A 23475-nucleotide genomic window follows, 5' to 3' on the forward strand; every position below is an offset into this window, starting at 1 on the left:
TTTTATACTTGTGTAATGAGAACTGTGGAGATGGCAGGATTAGAGCTGATCATAGATGTTCCATCTGTCTGTGACTTTTACAATATTTATTTCAGGGTGAAGATGTGACCTATATTAATCCTACACTAACATATATATGGGGTGATCAGCGGTGTAAAGAGGAGATTCCTACAGATAATAGCACATGTGAGTAGTAACCAATAAATGCATAGTTTAGTCTTTTGTTTTATGCATACATTTGCTGCTACAATTAGCTAATAGACAAGACTAAATACACACGACCTATAATTATCTGTATGGAAAGAATGAATTCACTCCCTGTATGTGTTTCCTCCAGTTCTATCCAGTAAGAGGACAACACCAGAGAGATGTCCCCGTCTTCTTCTTCAATGGGACTATAAACAAGAAAATCCCAATATTCCTCAGGATGATCAGGTAGATGGAGAGAAGGTGTCATGAGATCTCCCCTGTGATGTGTAGATGTCTATGAAGGTCTTGTGCTCAGTCTCGTTTTATCCACCAGTATTATATGTTTTATACTTATGTAATCAGAGCGATGGAGATGGCCGGATTAGACCAGATCATAGATGTGACTTCTCCATCAGTCTGTGACTTTTGCAATATTTATTTCAGAGTAAAGATCTGACCCATATTAATCCTACAGTAACATATGTGAGGGGTGATGAGTGGTGTAAAGAGGCGATTCCTACAGATAACCGCACAGGTGAGGCGTAACCACTAAATGCATAGTATAGTCACTTGTATTATTCATGCATTTGCTGCTACAATTAGCTAATAGACAGGACTAAATACACACGGCCTATTATTATCTGTATATAAAGAATGAATTCAGTCCCTGTATGTGTTTCCTCCAGTTCTATCCAGTAAGAGGACAACACCAGAGAGATGTCCCCATCTTCTTCTTCAGTGGGACTGTAAACAAGAAAATCCCGATGTTCCTCAGGATCATCAGGTAGATGGAGAGAAGGTGTCATGAAATCTCTCCTATGATGTGTAGACTGCTGTGAAGGTCTTGTGCTGAGTCTCGTATTATCCACCAGTATTATTTGTTTTATCCACCAGTATTATATGGTTTATACTTGTGTAATGAGAATGGTGGAGATGGCAGGATTAGCGCTGATCATAGATGTGACTTCCCTATCTGTCTGTGACTTTTGCAATATTTATTTCAGGGTGAAAATCTGTCCCATATTAATACTACAGAGACATATGTGAGGGGTGATGAGCGGTGTAAAGAGGAGATTCCTACAGATAACCGCACAGGTGAGGAGTAACCACTAAATGCATAGTATAGTCACTTGTATTATTCATACATTTGCTGCTACAATTAGCTAATAGACAAGACTAAATACACACGGCCCATAATTATGTGTATGGAAAGGATTAATGCAGTCCCTGTATTTGTTTCCTCCAGTTCTATCCAGTAAGAGGAGATTAGCAAAAAGATGTCCACGTCCTTTCCATCCAAGGGACTGTAAACAAGAAAATCCCAATGTACCTCAGGATCATCAGGTAGATGGAGAGATGTCATGAGATCTCCCCTATAATTTGTAGACGGCTGTGAAGGTCTTGTGCTCAGTCTGGTTTTATCCACCAGTATTATATGGTTTATACTTGTGTAATGAGAATGGTGGAGCTGGCAGGATTAGAGCTGATCATAGATGGGACTTCTCCATCTGTCTGTGACTTTTACAATATTTCTTTCAGGGTGAAGATCTGACCCATATTAATACTACAAAGACATATGTGAGGGGTGATGAGTGTTGTAAAGAGGAGATTCCTACAGATAAACGCACAGGTGAGGAGTAACCACTAATTATGTCTAACTTGACTTGCAATAATCAACAGAACGCACTCCAGTACCTTGCTGTAAACTCTGCACCTCTACCAGATACTACATGGAATAGCTATTCATGCAGATGATAGATGCGCTAAATAACTGAGAACACGGCTGTTGGCTGCAGGAAGACCAGGTAGAAGAAGAAGGTGCAACATTTTGAGAAAAAACTTTCACAGTCGCACAAAATAACTCTACAATAACATGAGCTGGGTGTAAATCTGTTATAAAGTGTTTTAAAGTCCATAGTGATACAGATCCATGAGGAACTAGTAATGGGCAGGCAGGTTTTAGTGAGAACGTTTATTCTTTGCACAAGTAGAACATGACATCACATAGTTCCAAACATTTTGAGCTAAATTAGTCCACTAAGATTTAAGATTTAAATATTTAAAACTAAAAAACACACTGGCGCTTCACACAGGATATACAAGCTGCTGGTAGTAAGCAGGCTCTGTGTGTATCTGCCTGCACAATGTAATAATAATAAAACAATCACAAATACTACCGCGCTAAGTGCACTCAGAGCTGGTGGCTCTGACTAAATTGATGTAGATAAATACAAAAAAAGGAAAATGAAAGTGCAACCCAAATGGATATCCTACTTCTAACTGCCCCCTCAGTGAGGATGCACACATTGATCCTAGCTACAATCAACAATAGCTTTTTGAAAAAGAAACAGAGAGAGAAAAGTGGCAGCACTTACTCAGAGAAGTATGGACTACTTCCGTAGAAAGGTGTGTTGATTAGGCAGGCTTTGCAGAATCACAGCCATCAGCTGTTGGTTGTGGCTTGGAAGTCCTCAGCCAGCCAGACCGAGCACAATAGTTCAGCAGTTGATGCGCGCTGTTACCATACTGTTATCATACTGATGAGCTGGCGGGGTAAAGCGGGAGCGTCCTCCCGAAAACGTGCCTCTTACCCACTCTGTAGCGCTGGTACAAACGCAGCGTGCTCCGGCCGGAAGTTTGGCCGCGTGAGCGCAGAGCTGGTGGGGGCGTGGCACTGTGACGTCACAGCCCAAAGTACAAGATGTACAGGGGGCCACAAAAAAGACCGATAAATCAATTAAAAGTATAAACTAAATTATGGCTCTTTCAAGAAGAGAAAGAAGAAATTAAAATTAGTTCCCTTAGGAAAATTTTATAGACATTTTAATATGGAAATGTTATAAAATGTATTGGAATTAATATGTCTATTAGGCAGTGTTACTGAAAAATAAAAATGGTTTCATTTTTGGCAGATGATTGTGCCAGGAGATCCGAGGAACATATGATATCAGACGTTAAAGCAGATGATCATAATGTTTCAGCAATCAAGCATGAAGAGTGTGCTACTATCCCAAATATACCTCCAGTCCCTCACAACAAAGATCTATCAAGCAATGCTTTTCAACAGATTCTTTCTACGGATTCATCACAAACTTATAAGCAAAATAAAAATAACAAAAGGGGCAAGCAACGTAAAAGAATTCGCATAAGAAAGAAGCAATTTTCATGTTCAGAATGTGAGAAATGTTTTATAAGCAAAGCAACTCTCGTTATACATCAGAGAATTCACACAGGGGAGAAGCCATATTCATGTTCAGAATGTGGGAAATGTTTTAATCAGAAAACAAATCTTGTTACACATCAGAGAAGACACACAGGGGAGCAGTTATTTTCATGTTCAGAATGTGGGAAAGGGTTTAATCAGAAAATAAATCTTCTTACACATCAGAGAATTCACACAGGGGAGAAGCCATATTCATGTTCAGAATGTGGGAAATGTTTTACAGACAAATCAAGTTTTGTTAGACATCAAAGAACACACAGAGGGAAGAAGTAGCCATTTTCATGTTCCTAAAATGGGAATTTTTTAATGAGAAATCAAATATTGTTGTATATCAGAGAATTCACAGAGGTAAGAAACCATTTTCATGTTTAGAATGTAGGAACGAACTTCATTCCTAATCCAATCATACCATAGTAATGAAAAGACTTTATCCAAATAAAGGCTACCTTACCATCCCTCATTAACCATTTAAATAAACAAAAAAAACGATCCCATGTCTTTCCGAAGGAGTCCAAATCGTGAAACCTGTATAAACAGAAAAATAATAAACAAGAAAAAATGTTTAAAAGGGGATTGTCATGTTATTAAATTGCTTGAGTTAGGCTACATTCACATATCCATGTGACGCCACCTAGGGCTGTCCGCTTTGTGCTCCGACAGTGACACACACTGACCTACAGAGTTTCATTTAACCCCTTTACGACATAGGGCGTATTAGTACGTATCTGTGCCCTGGGCCTTATGGACCAGATACGTATTAATATGCCCTATCTTTAATGCGGCACCGCGACCGAAGTCGCGGTGACAGCATTAAAATTCCGGTGCCATCTTACCTTAGGGTAGATGGCGCCGGCATCTCGGGGGGTGTTGCCGCCCCTTCCCACCCACGATCGCTGTGATTGGCTGTTCAATTCTGAACAGCCAATCACAGCATTTCTCACTGTTTCCGGCAATCAGATTGCCGGAAACAGTGATGTGCAGCCTAGGATCGGTGCTCCTAAGAGCACCGATCCTAGGCTGTCGCCTAGTAACCCCAGCCCTCTCCCCAAACTGCTAGGATCGGTGCGATCGCCGATTGAATCGATCGCACCGATCACAGCGGGACAGCGCGCTAACAGGGCGGTCACGGGGCGGTGACCGGCTTGTGACCTGCCTGTCACCTCCCCATGACCCCCTGTGATGTAATAGAAGCCCCAGCCAGCTCTGATTGGAGCGATCGATGATGACATCGATCGCTCCAATCAGAGTACCTGAACACAGGTGACAGGGCGGTCACAGGGCGGTGACCGGCTTGTGACCTGCCTGTCACCTCCCTGTGACCCCCAGTGATGCTGCCCAGGCCCCAGCCATCTCTGATTGATATGATCGATGTCATCATAGATCGCACCAATCAGAGTACCTGACCGGGTGGTGACCGGCCTGTGACCTGCCTGTCACCACCCTGTCACCCCCCTGTGACCGCCCTGCAGATCCTCACACTTGGTGAGGATTTCTACAGAGCAGTCACGTCTGATCTGCGCTGTGCTGGGCCTTGTAGTGCCACAGAATCTTCTGTTACACTACAAGACCTTTCTCCTACCTGCTCCTGTCGCTGCTGCTGCTCCGGCGTCCTGCTGCGGTTTCCAGGGTCCTGCATCTCCTGCTCTGGCGTCCTGCTGCTGTCTCCAGGGTCCTGGATCTCCTGCTCCGGCATCCTGCTGCGGTTTCCAGGGTCCTGCATCTCCTGCTCTGGCGTCCTGCTGCTGTCTCCAGGGTCCTGGATCTCCTGCTCCGGCGTCCTGCTGTTGTCTCCAGGGCCCTGCATCTCCTGCTCCGGCGTCCTGCTGCGGTCTCCAAGGTCCTGCATCTCCTGCTCCGGCGTCCTGCTGCGGTCTCCAGGGTCCTGCATCTCCTGCTCCGGCGTCCTGCTGCTGTCTCCAGGGTCCTGGATCTCCTGCTCCGGCGTCCTGCTGCTGTCTCCAGGGTCCTGGGTCTCCTGCTCCGGCGTCCTGCTGCTGTCTCTAGGGTCCTGGATCTCCTGCTCCGGCGTCCTGCTGCTGTCTCCAGGTTGCTGGGTCTCCAGCTCCTTATCCTGCTGCTGCAGATTCCGCTTCAGAGCCTCTTCCAGAACCTGCTGCTGATCCTGCTGAAAGAAGAACAGAGAAGACTTTGGTAAGTCCATCTCTGCTCTCCCCTCATCCACCCCTCCCCCCCCTCCTCCTCTCCCCCCTCCTTTTACCCCCAACCCCCCCCCCCCCCCCCCACAGTTTTTTTTTTTTTTTCGTGCGTCCTGCAGCGGCCGAGCGCTGAGCAGTGTCTACGTCACTGATCAACGTCCGTGCTCGCTGCTTTTCAGGACTTTTTCTTGTCCCTGTCAATCCCCCCCCCCCCACCTTTGCACCACATCTGCGCACACACCCAGCAGCTGCTGAGAGTTGATTGGTGACATAGTTCACCGATCCGCACTCGTGCTCGCTGTTTGCACCACCTACTGTAGTTCCTTTTTTTCACTTTTTTTTTCAGAAAAAAAAAGTTCACACCAAGCACACTGACACACACACACTCTAAATAAAGTACTGACACACGCACCACATACACGAGAAAAAAAAAATGTCCGGCTCATCCCGAACTCGCTATTCAGCGGAGGAGGCATACGCTATTGTTGCCTCCGACACTGAGATTGACAGCGAGGGCGAGGATCCCACATTTCTTTACTTTTCTGACGGCTCATCGTCCTCCTCTTCCTCCTCTTCTTCCTCCTCAGGTGCTGCTGGACCGCCCCGCAGTCCTCGCAGGAGAGAAGATGTTCCAGCGCCCCCCACTACTGACCCCATATGGACTTCGCCCCCCGAAAATTTTGAGCCACTGATTCCTGATTTCGTGGCAGAATCAGGAATCTAGTTTGACACCACCGGCCTCACAGAAATAGACTTTTTCAAAGTCTTTTTCTCTGAGGATTTTATAAACCTCATGGTGGGCCAAACTAATTTGTATGCTCATCAATTTTTGGAACAAAACTCCTCTTCATCATTTTCTAACTGGTCTCCTGTAGACGCAGAAGAAATGATGAAGTTTTGGGGCCTGGTCCTTCATATGGGCATCCTGAAAAAAACAGAGGTTCGGCAATACTGGAGTGTTGACGTTTTGTATAACACTCCAGTGTTCCGAATGGTCATGACCCGGACACGTTTTGAGGCCATCCACAAGTTCTTGCAGGTTCCACTACACAGGTCGCCAAACCAGACTGTGTAGTGGGGTACAACAAGTACATGGGGGGAGTTGATCTCTCCGATCAAGTCCTCCAGCCGTACAGTGTTTTGAGAAAGGCCAAGGTATGGTATAAGAAGCTGGCCGTGCACATTGTTCAGATGGCAATGCACAACGCTTTCCTTCTGTCAAAATGTGCAGGCCAGACTTCTGCGTCATACCTTCACTTCCAGGAGACAGTTATTAAGGCCCTGATATTTGGCAGTGGTGGCTGAGCGGGCCCCACTACTTCTGGAACTGAAGGACCTCGAATTGTACCGGGCCAGCATTTCCTGGGGCAGATCCCTCACAGCGTAAAAAAAGGTAAGTCACAAAAGAAGTGCCGAGTGTGTTACCGAAGGGGAATACGCAAGGACACCATTTACCAATGTGACACCTGCCCCGACAAACCTGGCCTCTGCATGAAAGACTGCTTCAAAAGGTACCATACTTCCATGAACTATTGAATTAATTTCTGACGTATGACAACCTGACGAACACTACACAGCTGACGTAGTGTTCGTCAGGTTGTCATACTTCAGTTGTGTAGTGTTTGTCAGGTTGTCCTACACAACTGGCGTATAACACTACATTATAAAATTGACAAATCAGGTATCCGTTCCAAAAAGGGGGCACTTGTTGGGCATTTCCACTGTTTAGGCACATCAGGGGCTCTGAGAACGTGACATGACGCCCGCAGACCATTCCATCAAAGTCTGCATTCCAAAGCGTCATTCCTTCCCGTCCGAGCCCTGACATGCGCCCAAACAGTGGTTTTCTCCAACACATGGGGTATCAGCGTACTCAGGAGAAATTGAACAACAACTTTTGGGGTCCAATTTCTCCTAGTACCCTCGTGAAAATAAAAATATTGCGGCTAAAAGAGCGTTTTTGTGGAAAAAAAAAGATTTTTTTTTTCACGGCTCTACGTCATAAACCTTTGCAAAACACTTGAGGGTTCAAAGTGCTCACCACACATCTAGATAAGTTCCCTGAGGGGTCTAGTTTCCAAAATGGGGTCACTTATGGGGGAGCTCCAATGTTTAGGCACACAGGGGCTCTCCAAACGCGACATGGTGTCCGCTAACAAATTGGAACCATGTCGCGTTTGGAGAGCCCCTGTGTGCCTAAACATTGGAGCTCCCCCACAAGTGACCTCATTTTGGAAACTAGACCCCCCAAGGCACCTATCTAGATGCATAGTGAGCACTTGGAACCCCCAGGTGCTTCACAAATTAATCCGTAAAATTAAAAAGTGTTTTTTTTTCCACTTTTTCATTTCTACGAATCAATTTGTGAAGCACCTGGGGGTTCCAAGTGCTCACTATGCATCTAGATAGGTGCCTTGTGGGGTCTAGTTTCCAAAATGGGGTCACTTGTGGGGGAGCTCCAATGTTTAGGCACACGGGGGCTCTCCAAACGCAACATGGCGTCCGCTCATTATTCAAGCAAATTTTACAATCCAAAAGTCAAATGGTGCTCCTTCCCTTCCGAGCCCTGCCGTACGCCCAAACAGTGGTTTTTCCCCACATATGGGGTATCTGCGTGCCCAGGGGAAATTGCACAACAAATTTTCGGGTCCATTTTTTCTTGTTACCCCTGTGAAAATAAAAAAAATTGGGTCTAAAGTAACATTTTTGTGAAAAAAGTTAAATGTTCATTTTTTTCTTCCACATTCCAAAAATTCCTGGAAGCACCTGAAGGGTTAATAAAGTTCTTGAATGTGGTTTTGAGCACCTTGAGGGGTGCAGTTTTTAGAATGGTGTCACTTTTGGGTATTTTCTGACATAAAGACCTCTCAAAGTGACTTCAAATGTGATGTGGTCCCTAAAAAAATGGTTTTGTAAATTTTGTTGGAAAAATGAGAAATCGCTGGTCAACTTTTAACCCTTATAGCTCCCTAAAAAAAAAAAAAATTTTGGTTCCAAAATTGTGCTGATGTAAAGTAGACATGTGGGAAATGTTATTTATTAACTCTTTTGTGTGACATATCTCTCTGATTTAAGGGCATAAAAATTCAAATTTTGAAAATTGCTAAATTTTCAAAATTTTCACCAAATTTCCATTTTTTTCACAAATAAAGGCAAGTGATATCGAAGAAATTTTACCACAATCATGAAGTACAATATGTCACGAAAAAACAGTCTCAGAATCAGGGGGATCAGTTGAAGCGTTCCAGAGTAATTACCTCATAAAGTGACAGTGGTCAGAATTGTAAAAATTGGCCTGGTCATTAACGTGCAAACCACCCTCGGGGGTAAAGCCATACACAGTTTTGGGACTCGTGCAGTTCAGATAGCACACAGACACATGTTATTGAAGAGGGCTGTTCAGATGACTGATTTTTCTCTCCGTCCAACTGTCGTGAGAAAAAAAAATCGCAGTATTCTCTTTCGAGTCTTAGATGACACTTGCCTATTCAAGTCTATGGGTGTGTTTAAGAAAATCTGGATCCACATAGAACATCCATGTGGCATCCAATTTCCATTATACATTTCCATTATTAACCAGTGGAACTGTATTTTATAATGTAGATGTATGAAAACGGACATCACACTGATGTCACATGGTCATAAAAAAAGAAATACACACTGATAGAAATCTGATTTTTTTTTACCCTCTATGTGATATGACCTAAAGGAAAAAAAAAATCGAAGAACCGAGATTGTGGTTTATTTAGTCACCGCACCTCTCAAAAAAAAATGCAATAAAAAGTGATCCAAACATAGTAGCCCCAAAAATGAGACCAATAAAATCTACCACTCGGCAAGCAAAAGAAAAGTCACACAGCTCCATCGATGGAAAAATGAAACAGTTACAAGTCTTGGAAAATGGCGACACAAACTAAAATTATTTATTTTTAGAAAGTTCAGAATTTAAGCCACTGAAATAGTGCAAAGATGTACAGGTGCATCTCACAAAATTAGAATATCATCAAAAAGTTAATTTATTTCAGTTCTTCAATACAAAAAGTGAAACTCATATATTTCATAGTCATTACAAACAGGGTGATCTATTTCAAGTGTTTAGCATGCTCGATCATCACTAGTTAGCACTGCAGCACTGCGGCTCAGGGTTCAAATCCCACCATGGACAACATCTGCCTGGCGTTTGTATGTTCTTCCCGTGTTTGAGTGGGTTTCCTCCGGGTTCTCCAGTTTCCTCCCACACTCCAAAGACATACTGATAGGGAATTTAGATTGTGAGCCCCATTGGGGACAGCAATGATAATTATGTATGTAAAGTGCTGCGGAATATGATAGTGCTATATAAAAATAAAGATTATTATTATTTATAACAGCTTGAAAAATGTTTTTAAAATCCGAATTGTTGGCCTACTGAAATGTATGTTCACTAATTGCACTCAAAACTTGGTCGGGGCTCCTTTTGCATCAATAACTGCATCAATGCGTCGTGGCATGGAGGCGATCAGCCTGTGGCACTGCTGAGGTGTTATAGAAGCTCTTCTGCATTGCTGGGTCTGGTGTCTCTCATCTTCCTCTTGACAATGCCCCATAGATTCTCTATGGGGTTAAGGTCAGGCGAGTTTGCTGGCCAATCAAGCATAGTGATACTGTTGTTTTTAAACCACGTATTGGTACAGTTGGCAGTGTGGACAGGGGCCAATCCTGCTGGAGAATGAAATTTACATCTCCAAAAAGCTTGTTGGCAGAGGGAAGCATGAAGTGCTCTAAAATTTCCTGGTAGACGGCTGCGCTGACTTGGGTCTTGATAAAACACAGTGGACCTACACCAGCAGATGACATGGCTCCCCAAACCATCACTGATTGTGGAAACTTCACACTAGACCTCAAGCAGCTTGGATTGTGTGCCTCTCCACTCTTCCTCCAGACTCTTGGACCTTGATTTCCAAATGAATATTGGAACTCTGGGACCTTGTGGAGTGTGTCAATGACTGCCTTCTGAACATCTGTCAAGTCAGTGGTTTTCCCCATGATTGTGGAGCCTACTGAAACAGACTAATGGACCTTTATAAATGCTTATGAAGCCTTTGTAGGTATTTTTTGTTAATTATTTTAATTTACTGAGATAATGATTTGTGTTTTCATTGGCTGTAAGCCATAATCATCAATAATAAGAGAAATAAACACTTGAAATAGATCACTTTGTTTGTATTGACTCTATATAATATATGAGTTTCACTTTTTGTATTGAAGAACTGAAATACATTTTTAAATCACTTTTTGATGATATTCTAATTTTGTGAGATGCACCTGTATGTTTGGGATCATCGTAATTGTAATGATCTGGAGAATCATGTTCCTTCATCAATTTTACTGCACAATTGTCACCATCAAAACGAAACCCCAACAAATAATGATGGAATTGCATTTTTTCGTCCTTACTCCTCACTCTGAATTTGTTTCCTGTTTTTCAGTATTATATGGTAAAATAAATGATGTCAATCAAAACTACAACTCATGACACAAAAAGACTAGCCCTCTTATGGTTATGTCGATGGAAAAATACAACAGTTATGGCTGTTTCAAGAAGGGGAGGAAATAAAACGAAAGAACAAAAACGCATTTTGGCTGCATCTTTAAAGCGTAAATAGTAATGTCTAAATATATTGTTATGATTATGTTTACCAACAAGTAGTGGCAAACTGTAGCTGACTTGGTAATGGCTAGACAATGAGTCCAAAGGATCCGTGGCATTGTTCTTTTATGGCCTCCTTCCGTGTTTACAGTACCTGTGACATCCGTTTTTTTTCACGGATACCACACGTACCCATTATAACCTATGGTGTTATGAACATGTCCATGTTTTTACAAAGATGACACTGGTAGCAGTTTGTCAGATATGTGGTTTATATGGACTTGTGATGGGGGTTTAGGAGAGATTTGGACTTTGCTGCTGACTGACAACTGATGAGCAAAAGATGGTCAAAGATAGAGTTGTGCCATGTTCAAAAGTAAGGTAGGGGGATGTATAAGCAGTGGATGAGGCACGATGTAGGTCAAGAGGAAGCCAAGGTCAATTTCTACCAGGCATAAAAGGTTTACTGCTTCTGCCACTGTGTAGTCAATTGAAACTTGAATTTTACTACAAATTATTTGTATTTTCTTTCAAGCATATTGTTATTATTTTACATTTTTATAAATACAGGGCCAGCCAAGAAAATCTTTACAAGTTCAACGAAACCACAAAATCTTAACATTCAAGTGTTTTATTGTTGATATTTCGCTACAATTAGTATTTCGTCATGTCACCTTTATATTTTATCACCAGCTGCAGTCGTAAGCCAGTTTTGCTATTAGACAATTTTTGATTATCTCCCCCATTGTATGCACTCTTAAGAAGTGAAAGCATGACGCTGATTTTACATGTGAAGATTTTTTTTGTCAGCACGGCAGAGAAAAAATAAAGAATTCACAAACATACCGTTCCTCATCTGCAGAATGGATGAAGAAAGCCAAGCTTGGGATCCTGTGGAGGAAGCAGCCCCTCCATACATGGTAGTTGCAGCTGCTGGGGTGGGTAAGTCAAATGCCCTTCTGACTTCAGGACTAATGCCGTCTCCCCTTGAATGCATTTGTTCTAGAACAGACCTAGGAAAGCACAGAATTTATCAAAGAATAAAGATTAAGCACTTTGTAGAACCAAATTATTATTGCCGTCATATGATAAAAGGATGTGCCAACATTGTATTTAAAAAACGTTGGCAGAGGAATCCTCATCTCTTATGAAGAACCTGAAAGCGATAGTTAGAACAGAATTCACTTAAAGGAGTTGTCCACTACTTTCACATTGATGCCCTATCTGTAGGATAGGGCATCATGTATGATCGGCCGGGGGCCCGCACGTGGCACTCCCGCCGATCAGCTGTTATTGGTGCTGGCGGCCACCGGCTGGAAGTCCTTACCTGCGGTGCTTAGCCGTCAAGTTGTAGTGTCCGGCGCTTGTTACTGCAGTACCCCATGGCGGCTACTACAAATGGACGGCCAAGCACCCCAGGTAAGCAAAAGTAGTGGACAACCCCTTTAAGAAACTTAAGAATAGGACCCTTTATGTTACTACTCAGGATCTGGATACAAGCTCCGACGAGGACTTGGAATATGGGGAATTACAATGAAGGTTTCTATTCAGATGTTTCATCTTCATCCACCTCCTCAGATGATAATGAAGGCTGTCCTTGTTTTCCAGCAGAAGATACAGATAAATTAATCTGGTTAGGGCCACAATGAAAACTGAAGACATCAAAAAGTCCAAAACCATACAGTATGTGATGTTTGGGGGTTTGGAGGTGAGAAAGCAGAAATGCCTTCCAGTGCCTAAAAACATGTCTTCCCTGATTAAGGTGAAATGGAAGAAGCCTGATAAAAGAGGCTTCATTCCTAAAGAGGTTAAATGAAAATGCCCCTTTGAATCCGAAAATTGTGAGTGTTGGGAAAAGGTCCCCAAAATTAATGAGGCCATTTCACATATATCCTACAAATCAGCTTTGCCTTTTGATGACACATGCCTCATGAAAGATCCCTTGCGTAAAAAGGTAGAAAGTTTCCTCAAAAGGGCCTGGGGGTTGGGGTCTACAGTATTTCAGCTAAACATCACAGCAACATGCACATCAAGATCTTTAATTGTATGGTTAAACCAGCTGCAATCTCAGATTAAAAATAAATGTCTGTGGGATCAGATTTTAGCCAGTGTTCCAATCTTTCAAAAAGCGGCTGACTTTTTAGCAGATGCAGTAAGGCTCACGGCCTACTCATCCTCTCTATCTAACTCTGCTTGCCGGGCTCCATGGATGAAGAATTGGTCAGGGGGCTATTCAATCCAAATGTAGGCTGTGCGGCATTCCTTGTCGGGGAAAACTCCTTTTCGGACCAGTTCTGAATGACATCCTGGGAAAAGCACTTACCAGGGAAGGGTTCCCCGCTAATTTCTTTCAGAGGAAATCCTTTAGAAGGAGACAGTTTGTGACCAAAGATCCAAGATGGAAGGTCCCAAGAACAAGGGGAAAAGCTTCAATTTTGACCCCTTCCCTCTGATCCCTCAAAAAGATCCAGAAGACGCCAGGCTCCATGTAGGTGGAAGTCTAAAAAGATATAAATCGCTGTTTAAAGGTCAAACATTTCAAAATGTAAATGCATCATGGCGATATTAGATCTCCAGGATGCATATTATCAAGTACCTATCCTGAAACATTAGAAATGTGGCAGTAAATATCCAGTGAAGCTGGCAGCATTTTTAGTTTCAGGCCCTTCCCTTTGGGTTGTTCATGGCCCCAGTAGTGTTCACAAAGATAATTGTGGAGATGTCAGCCCCTTTCAGAGAAAGAGACATATTGTTCATCCCATATTTAAATGATTTCCCGATAGTTGGAAAGACAAGGTTAGACTGCGATCAGTCGGTAAAACACGTATCCACTGTCCTAGCTTTCTTGGGATGGCTGGTATGAAGACCCGGGATCTTCCGTGGGCATAATACTACTCAGACAACACAGGGTAGGTAGCGGCAAGCTTAGGAAGCTAGCAGTCCATCATGGTACAAGACCAGGAGACCCGAGAGTCCCAACCTGGCCTCTCCGAGAGTTTCCATGGGGCTAGATGACCGGTGGGTCCAAATCTGGCTTCTCTGAATGTCTCTGGGGGTTGCAGGCAACGGATGGGTCTCTCTTAGCAACCCCAAACAACATATCCATGAGGTCAGGTGACTTCTTCGTCCCAACCCTGGTCTCCCCAAAATGTATCCATGTCTCTCTGATGGTCAAATGGAGCAGATCTGAATCTTTCCAGTCAGGGCCAGTACCCTTAGACTAGAATCATATATAATACAAATCTGTGTCTCTTTGGGTGCCATGCTATCCATCTACTTTCCTGAAGGATGTCTCTCATTCTCCTTGTAAAGTCTTTCTGATGCTCCTTAATTCTCTGTCCCAAGTCTGACTGCTACAAAAACACATGTCCCTTCTGCTTCTCTGGGCTCAGCCCCCTGAATGGTAGAACTGCTCTCACCCTCCCCCCAAAGCTAAGTGTGCATTAGTGGGGGTATCTTTCTCAGGTCGACCACATCACCTAGGTCTACATGTGAGACTCCCTGTGGCAAAGGCTCCGCCGGATCTTCTTTCAACACTTACACAATGGGTCTAGATGATTTTTGAACAATGGTTAGAGGCTCCTGAGATACTATTGAGATTAGTGGAATGCTGGACACTTTACAAGTTAAATTAGTGTACATAAACTGACCAGCAAGCAGAACATTAATAAAACACAGCCAGCAATCTCTAATAAAACACAATAAGGTATTTCTCTTGGATTAACAAATCGAATCGTCTGGCTAATTAAGATTTTAAGTTGTATTATCACAGCTGGTAAATATGAAAAAATCAAAGGTGATTCTGGAGCAGAGACAAGCTTTTCTGGAAATCCTTCTGGATTCACACAGTGAGATCTTTTCTTCAAGAAGGAAAAGTAGAAAAAATAGCGGGGATTGTTTAGAGTTTGATCAGGAATCCAATAATCTCGCTGAGGGGAGTTATGTCCATCCTAGGGTCCTTGTCATCGTGCATTCTGGCAGTCACATGGGCACAAGCTCATTTCAGAACATTTCAGTGGGAGGTTTTGGAAGCAGAAAAAAAGATGCAAGGGACACCTAGACAAGAGAATTCGGATTTCAAAACAACTCGGGAGTCTCTAGTTTGGTAGCTTTGTTGGGAGAATCTTTTACAGGGAGTTCCCTGGTAAAACCTTGAATCCATCAGTTATTACCACGGATGATAGTCCTTTCGGTTGAGGAGCACATCTGGAGGACAGAGCTTTTTAGGAGCAGTGGTCACTGCCTAAGGATTTCTTTGCTATCTCTGCCTTTGTGCTGTCATGGGGATGGTAAAAATGATAATTTCTCACCGGTAATTAGATTTTCCGGAATCCATGACAGCATCCTTCCTTATTGCCTCCTATAGGTTTTGGAGTTATCTTTAATCTTCCCATTTTTTCACTGGGTGCAGCAGAAAAGAAAAAAAAAGGTTTGGTAGGGAAGTATCTTACCTATATTTTTGTGTGTGTGACGCACCCCCTGGGCCATGTTCAGGGGATACCCGGAGCCGGATCTGGATAGGGGTAGTAGTCCTTGTGGCGGTGACCCGGTCCGTGCCCAGGGTGTCAAACTAAGTGGCAGTCTATGGCAGTAGATGTTAACTTGGATGTCGACTACGCCACCCGTTGAGTGCGGCTTTGCAGCCGCCGCTGCAGAACAGTCCGCTGAGGCCGGTGGTATGGGTGCAGCGATGATGGTATAACCCCCAACGGGAGGGGTATGGCCTCAGGGCAGCAGGTGAAGATGATGGGGGTTGTGACGGTGCAGTAAGAAGAGTCAGAGTCAGGAGATGCAGTTTCAGGGTTTTTACTCACGGGTGTTCTCTCAGTCACTCTGGCCTTGAGTGACCACCCGAGCCGTGCTGCGTCCACCAGGTCCTGGACTCGGCTAACCCCCAGGCAGTTCCGGAGCGTGGTCCTGAGCTCCCTTCTCTCTCTCTGTCTCTGGCCGTTCCCACCAGGGATCCACCTTTGGCCGGCTCCCTCGGGTCTCTTGGTGGTCAAACCTCCTCTGGGTTCCCTGACCCTATACTTGGTGTGCCTTTCTGGTGGATTTGGTGAGGGTCGTGGCAAATCTTGACCACGACCTCCGGTTCCTGGCTGAGGATAAGTGGCCTCCACCAGTTCGGGTTCCGGTACCCGTGTCCGCCAACCCTTCACCCTTTTTGGTCTGATTCTGGGTTCTTAGGGTTCCCTCTGGTCTTCCACGCTGGGCCTTTCTTTCTCCTCTCTCCTCTGCAGGCTTGGCTCTGGAGCTGGGCCCAGCCGGAGCCACAGCTCCCTGTCAGCCCTCCTGGCTGAGCTCCTCTGCTCTGCTCCTCCTCAGGCTGAACTCGAATGACCCTGTCCTAAGATGGTGCCCACCTTATATACTCCCTCTATGTGTGAGCCCAGGTGACTAGCACCCAATGAGCTCCTAGCTTTACCCAGAGTACTCCCCCTATCTGCCCCTACACTACTGGGATGTTCCACCCCCCTCCCACTCCAGCCAGGGACAGACGCTGTCGTACCTGCACATATACTTGGTGGGAGTACCGTAGTTCTGTCCCCCGGAAATGGGATGTATGTAGTGCATGCAGCCTACTGAGCTCAGTCCCACACTCCATCCTTACCCGGGAGTGGAATACCACACCTCTGGGTCGAGGTGCAATACCCCTGTAGCAGCCGAGTCCTCAGGGTGCTACATTCCCCCCTGGTAAATCACAGCACGTCCTCGGGCTGTAAAAGAATAAAATATCCAAAAACATACAATTTTTTCAAAACATACAAGAACATATCAAACATTAAACATTATCAGATTTAAACAAGATAAACTTTTTCTTTCATATAAAACTCTTTCATAATAATGTTCTTTGAGTTACTGGCCACTGTGCGCTTGTGACCAGGTAGAAGTGCAACAGTCAGTTCAAGAACAACAGTTTCCTATAAAACCAGTAGGGGGCGCCTTAGAAAGCGCAACTATATACAAGGGGAGGTGGCCGCTCTCAGTCCTCGGCCAGTGGGGAAAAGGAATGGCTGTTCACAGTCCTCAGCCTGTTAAGGGATAGGGGACTCACGGGTTTAAGTTCACACTTGTCCCAACGGGGAACATATTTAAATTAGCAGCAGTTCTTATACCCTTACGGATAACTATGTACAGTTCTTTTTTTTTTACCGTACTCTAATAACGGCGTCCTCCTGATGCTTCCTCCCTGTATTCTTCAGACCCGTCCGGGTCCTCTTGCTCCTCCTGACACCTCAGCTCTTCCTCCGTCAACCGGTGTACATGAAGGGCATAGGGTCCTTTGGCACATTGGTGCCGGGTAAAGGTGACCTCATCACCCAGGTATAGGTCACGACCTCTGTGTCCCTCCGGCAGGTGGGACTCGACATCCCTGCGGGTCACGAAGACGTCGCCAGGGGTGCGGTGATCCCGGATGAAGCCCCAACCGTGCTGCAGTTGGAATTTAATTACAGTCCCGGTGGCACGGGGACCGTGGGCTGCACGGGGGTTCCGTCGGGTCCGGCTCTTCTGTTCTGCACTCCTCACTTGCAGCCGCTCCTCGCGGACCCGCCTCTCTCGTCGTTCCCGGTCGAAAACCTCTAGCTGTTGCCGGCAGCACTCTGCTCGCTGGGCTGCGGCCGCCCGGGTCTCTTGGGTGAAGCCGATGAGGTTTTCCCCGGTGGGGTCCCATTCAAATTGGGCCTCCTCCAGCGGGAGCGGGACGATCTTGACAGGCGCCGGAGCCGGAATCAGGGGCTCATCCAGGGGCCTTTCCTTCCGGAGTCGGGGATGGTAGTACTCCGGTGACCACTCAAAGGGCTGCCCATCCGGGCAAGTATGTTGGGCGAACAAGTCTTCACCCAGGGGTAGGACTTTGTGGGTTGAGGGCGCGGTGGTGGTAGCGGCGCCCGGGTTCACCAGGCCTTGCGACCAGGCCTGGGGCACCCTGAAGGTGAAGGGCACCGTGAAGACGGCGGCGCCCGGGTGTACTTGACTTTGCGACCAGGCCGGTGGCTCGGTAGAGGGCGCTGTTGGTACTGCGGCGCCCGGGGGTACTCGGCCCTGCGACCAGGCCGGTGGCGTCTCCTGCTTGGCCGCGCTCAGGGTTGAGGCGCGTGACGTCACAAGAGGCGTGGCCGCGGCTCCTGCTTGAGGCCTAGTCTGAAACGGTAGCGGTGCGGCAACGGGCACGATCGGTGGGATTTCGGGCTCTGCGACGGGGAGCGGGGGTAGGCTTACGGTGGCTGGGCTTGGGGTAGTGACGTCCCCTTTACTTGCCTCCGTCTCTTCAGCTCCCTCTGCGGCGTCGTCTCCGGCCTCCGTCCCTTCTGCATCCTCTTCAGGGGCAGGCGTGCTCCTCGTTGCGGGTGGTGTGCTTCGCTGGCGGGTTCCAGCCTGCTGGGCCATCTCCCTGCTCCACTCCGTCAGCGTTTCTCGCTGCACCTGGGCCATCCTCCGTGCGAGGCCCTCCAGTGCGGTCTGTGCACGCTCCCGGTCTCGGGGGAGCTGTGCCAGGATCTCCACCAGGTCTTGTGGAGTGGTAGCTTGCAACAGGCTCCTGACCACAGGGTCGGTGCTGCCTGACTCTCCCTCCATCTCCGGGTACGGCTTCTCCAGACTCCTCCAGGCTGCACCCATCTTCTCTGTTTTGTTCTGTATCCGCCCCCATTGAGGGCGGTCCTGGGGCAACTTGGTGATTGTCAGTTCCAGGGGCAGACCCCCCACGCTGATGGACATCTCAATCATTGCAGTCTCTGCTGGAGGGGGCGGTCTTCGTTTTTGGCGCCATTCTTGGTCCTGGCCCACGATGGGAGGTGGCCTCTTGCCACCCTCTGGCACGCCCATAATGGCGTCCGCTCTGCCAGGGCGGGAAATCTTCTCAGATGGCGGGAATTGTCTCCCAGTGGCGGGAAACTCTGTGGATGGCGGGAAAAGACTGCAGATGGCGGGCAAACGGCGGGAACCGATCCGAGATGGCGTCCGATGGCGGGGACCCTCCGGAATTGGCGGGAGACTTCTTTTTGAGGTAAATGTGAACTTTTCTTCAGGCACGCAGTACCCGGTGGTTGCGGGCACGTTATCCTGCCGACTACGCCAAAGGTTGACGCACCCCCTGGGCCATGTTCAGGGGATACCCGGAGCCGGATCTGGATAGGGGTAGTAGTCCTTGTGGCGGTGACCCGGTCCGTGCCCAGGGTGTCAAACTAAGTGGCAGTCTATGGCAGTAGATGTTAACTTGGATGTCGACTACGCCACCCGTTGAGTGCGGCTTTGCAGCCGCCGCTGCAGAACAGTCCGCTGAGGCCGGTGGTATGGGTGCAGCGATGATGGTATAACCCCCAACGGGAGGGGTATGGCCTCAGGGCAGCAGGTGAAGATGATGGGGGTTGTGACGGTGCAGTAAGAAGAGTCAGAGTCAGGAGATGCAGTTTCAGGGTTTTTACTCACGGGTGTTCTCTCAGTCACTCTGGCCTTGAGTGACCACCCGAGCCGTGCTGCGTCCACCAGGTCCTGGACTCGGCTAACCCCCAGGCAGTTCCGGAGCGTGGTCCTGAGCTCCCTTCTCTCTCTCTGTCTCTGGCCGTTCCCACCAGGGATCCACCTTTGGCCGGCTCCCTCGGGTCTCTTGGTGGTCAAACCTCCTCTGGGTTCCCTGACCCTATACTTGGTGTGCCTTTCTGGTGGATTTGGTGAGGGTCGTGGCAAATCTTGACCACGACCTCCGGTTCCTGGCTGAGGATAAGTGGCCTCCACCAGTTCGGGTTCCGGTACCCGTGTCCGCCAACCCTTCACCCTTTTTGGTCTGATTCTGCGTTCTTAGGGTTCCCTCTGGTCTTCCACTCTGGGCCTTTCTTTCTCCTCTCTCCTCTGCAGGCTTGGCTCTGGAGCTGGGCCCAGCCGGAGCCACAGCTCCCTGTCAGCCCTCCTGGCTGAGCTCCTCTGCTCTGCTCCTCCTCAGGCTGAACTCGACTGACCCTGTCCTAAGATGGTGCCCACCTTATACACTCCCTCTATGTGTGAGCCCAGGTGACTAGCACCCAATGAGCTCCTAGCTTTACCCAGAGTACTCCCCCTATCTGCCCCTACACTACTGGGATGTTCCACCCCCCTCCCACTCCAGCCAGGGACAGACGCTGTCGTACCTGCACATATACTTGGTGGGAGTACCGTAGTTCTGTCCCCCGGAAATGGGATGTATGTAGTGCATGCAGCCTACTGAGCTCAGTCCCACACTCCATCCTTACCCGGGAGTGGAATACCACACCTCTGGGTCGAGGTGCAATACCCCTGTAGCAGCCGAGTCCTCAGGGTGCTACATGTGTACAAAACATTTATTTTGGTAATGCGACTCACTCGGCTCTCACAGCGCTAGACACAGGAAGGCTTCTTGTGTTAATCTCCTGCTGGTTTAGGACAGTTCATAAATCTATGCAGGATTCAACAAAATAAACATGGGCTTTCTAGCATAATGAGAAACCAAAGATAACGAATAGCACAGTCCATCGGCCAGCGGGGTTCCGCCCCCACTCAGAGTTCAACAACAAAGTTCACCTAAACCCTTCTGTTGAGCTCTCAGGCCTCCACACTCACAGACTGGAGACTTCCTTGTCTTCAAACACACAACAGAAAAAAAAAACTCAGTAGCTGCACATTTAACTTCCCCAACCACACCCTTAGGCCAGAGACACACTAGCGAATTTAAAATCGATCCAATTTTGATGCAGGAGAGTCGGACTGTTCTGTGATTTTGTTTCCCATTCTTCTGTGATTGCAATGCGATTCTGCTTTTTTTCCCCTACTCTCAGCGTATGTGATGCTATTTACAACCGTTTTTCGTGAGATTGTGATACAATTTCCTGGGACAGTGGCGAATGTTACTACAAAATCGCATTCAGATTACTCGAGTGCCGTCTGATTTAAAATCGCATCCATTGATTTTTCCAGTCCGATCCGAGCTGGATAAAAAAATCGCAGATGAACACAGAATCATAGAATAACACTGATCCGAATGCAATCCGATTTTTATCGGATTGCATTCGTCCGATTTCATCGCAAGTGGGAGCGAGCCCTTAAGGTGGAGATATGGTGAGTGACCGTCCCACCTATCTCTTACAGACATTCATAAAAAACCAAGCCTTGTCATAATTGATTAACCCCTCTCAACACATAACATGTGTTACGAGTACAAGTGGTGGAACCTCTGTGCTTCGGTGCAAGGAAGGACCAGAGGGGCGTAACTAATTGCCTACTCGGCCTGACCAAGGTCGCACGGTGGCTCAATCGACTCTGTGAACCAGGGAGGGACCAGGCAGGTGGACCAGGTGCCACTCTGGGACCGACCTTGTGTGAGAGCAGGTGCCTCCCACCAGTCAGATGGCAGGAACTGACCGGTACAGCGGATGAGCACAGCAGGAAGACAGACGGATAGTCCGGGTAGATAAGCAGGCTGGTACGGCAGATAGTCAGACGGGTGCTCCGGGTAGGCAGGCTGGCGGCCACGGCAGGTTACAGGCAGGTGCTCCAGGTAGGCTGGCTGGCGGGCACAACAGGTAACAGACTGGTGCTCCTTGTAAGCAGGCCGGCGGGCACGGCAGGTAACTGGCAGGTGCTTCCAGGTAAGCAGGCTGGTGGGCAGGACTGTAGACAGACTGGCGGACTGGACTGAAGACAGACTGGCGGGCAGGACTGTAGACAGACTGGCGGGCAGGACTGAAGACAGACTGGCGGGCATGACTGTAGACAGGCAGCGGGACCCGAGGGCTGAAGCAAGTGTTAGCACACGGAACAACAACCTTGCACAGGCACCTCCATTTTGGAGGAGGTGCCTTATAAAGGGGCAGTCCTCTGGCTATTGGCCGGGGACTCTATAGGACAGTGCGTGGCCCCTTTAAGTGGGAGGGAGCGCACGCGCGCCCTAAGCACGGAGCCCGGGAAGCTGCGCGCGGTGCGCGCCACAGCAGCAGGGGAACGGGAGGACGCCGGACCTGGACCGCGGCGATGAGAGGAATTCTATGCCCGTCAGGAGCCAGAGACGCCGATGTTACAAGAAGCTGGAGAGAAACTTCTGGGTTTCACATCACGGAATATAGCAATACATATCTCCCCTCACATACATCGCCAGTGACACTGTCACTATATGTATATGTTATGATCTGCAACAAGTACTAAGGAAAGATAGGGGAAAGCTGTCCCTACAGTAAGACTAAGCTGAATCCCTACGATGTAGAGGGCAGCCTGTTCCTAGCGAACAGACGCGCCTTAGTCCTCGGCTAGTTTGAACGAAGACCTATAGCATAAGGGGAGGGGTCCCTAAAAGAACTAAGGACTGGGACAAAAATGGGACACCTGTAAAACAGAGAAGTTGTTGCAGAACACAAAAAGACAAACTGACAAAAAGCTACTAGAGGTCTCAGAAGGACCAAATGGACTGACAGAGAAAGGCCCCACAGCACCTGGCTAGAGAAACAGTCAAACACTGAAGTCCAGCACAGCCAAAAGGGCGGAGCTGGAATATAAAGGCAGATGGTCACGTGACCGCAAAACACAAGAAGGAAAAAACAAACAGGAGGGTTCTAACAGTATATATTGTGGTAGATCGGCTCACTCAGATGCACATAGAGGTAGATGCAGGAACACTGTCTCTTTAAATCTTCCATTGTGGTTTATTAAGAGCACTGTATAAAACACAGCAACATTAGGAAAACAAACACGGCCTTCCTGGCAAAACAAAACACAACATATGGCACAGTCCTTGTTGCTATGGGTAACCGCCTGCTTCAGGAACAAACATCCCTATGTTTAGCTTTCCTTCACATAACAAAACAGCTCCAGAGCTTGTGCCTCCAGACCCATCCCACATCAAATGCTCCAAAAAACTGGGAATTTATCCTCTGATCTCCTCCCTTTCTACAGGTGTTTAATCACCCTAGCAGTAAACATGGCTGATTAACCCCTGATCACTTTGTGCTCTGGAACATTTTTCCTATGTTTATATTAGTGGAGCTAACAATCTCAGTGCTACATATCTCCCCTCCAGTACTTTGCCAGTGACTTTGTCACAATATATATATATTTTTGTGTGTGTGTGTTCTCGGCCTAATTAAATGGAGGTCCTCTCATGCTCTGCTCACCACTGAAGCGGGAAGAGAGGTTATGCCTTTTAAATCTGTAAGTTTCCTGTCCTTGGTGGTGGATGGTGCCCTTGTGGGTTCCGGAAAATCTAATTACTGGTAAGTAATTAGCATTTTTTTAACCAGTCGATCATGGTATCGCAGCAGATACATATGAAGAGCATA

The 23475-nt window shown here is 47.0% G+C and overlaps 1 pseudogene; it reads left to right on the forward strand.

The window, feature by feature from the left end:
• Positions 1 to 23475, forward strand: part of LOC141272041 (uncharacterized) — a 119371-nt pseudogene that overhangs the window by 15331 nt on the left and 80565 nt on the right.

This window comes from Phyllobates terribilis, unplaced genomic scaffold, assembly GCF_046119375.1.
Source record: "Phyllobates terribilis strain yellow unplaced genomic scaffold, ASM4611937v1 Scaffold_5__5_contigs__length_657084704, whole genome shotgun sequence".
NCBI classification, from domain to species: Eukaryota; Metazoa; Chordata; class Amphibia; order Anura; family Dendrobatidae; genus Phyllobates; species Phyllobates terribilis.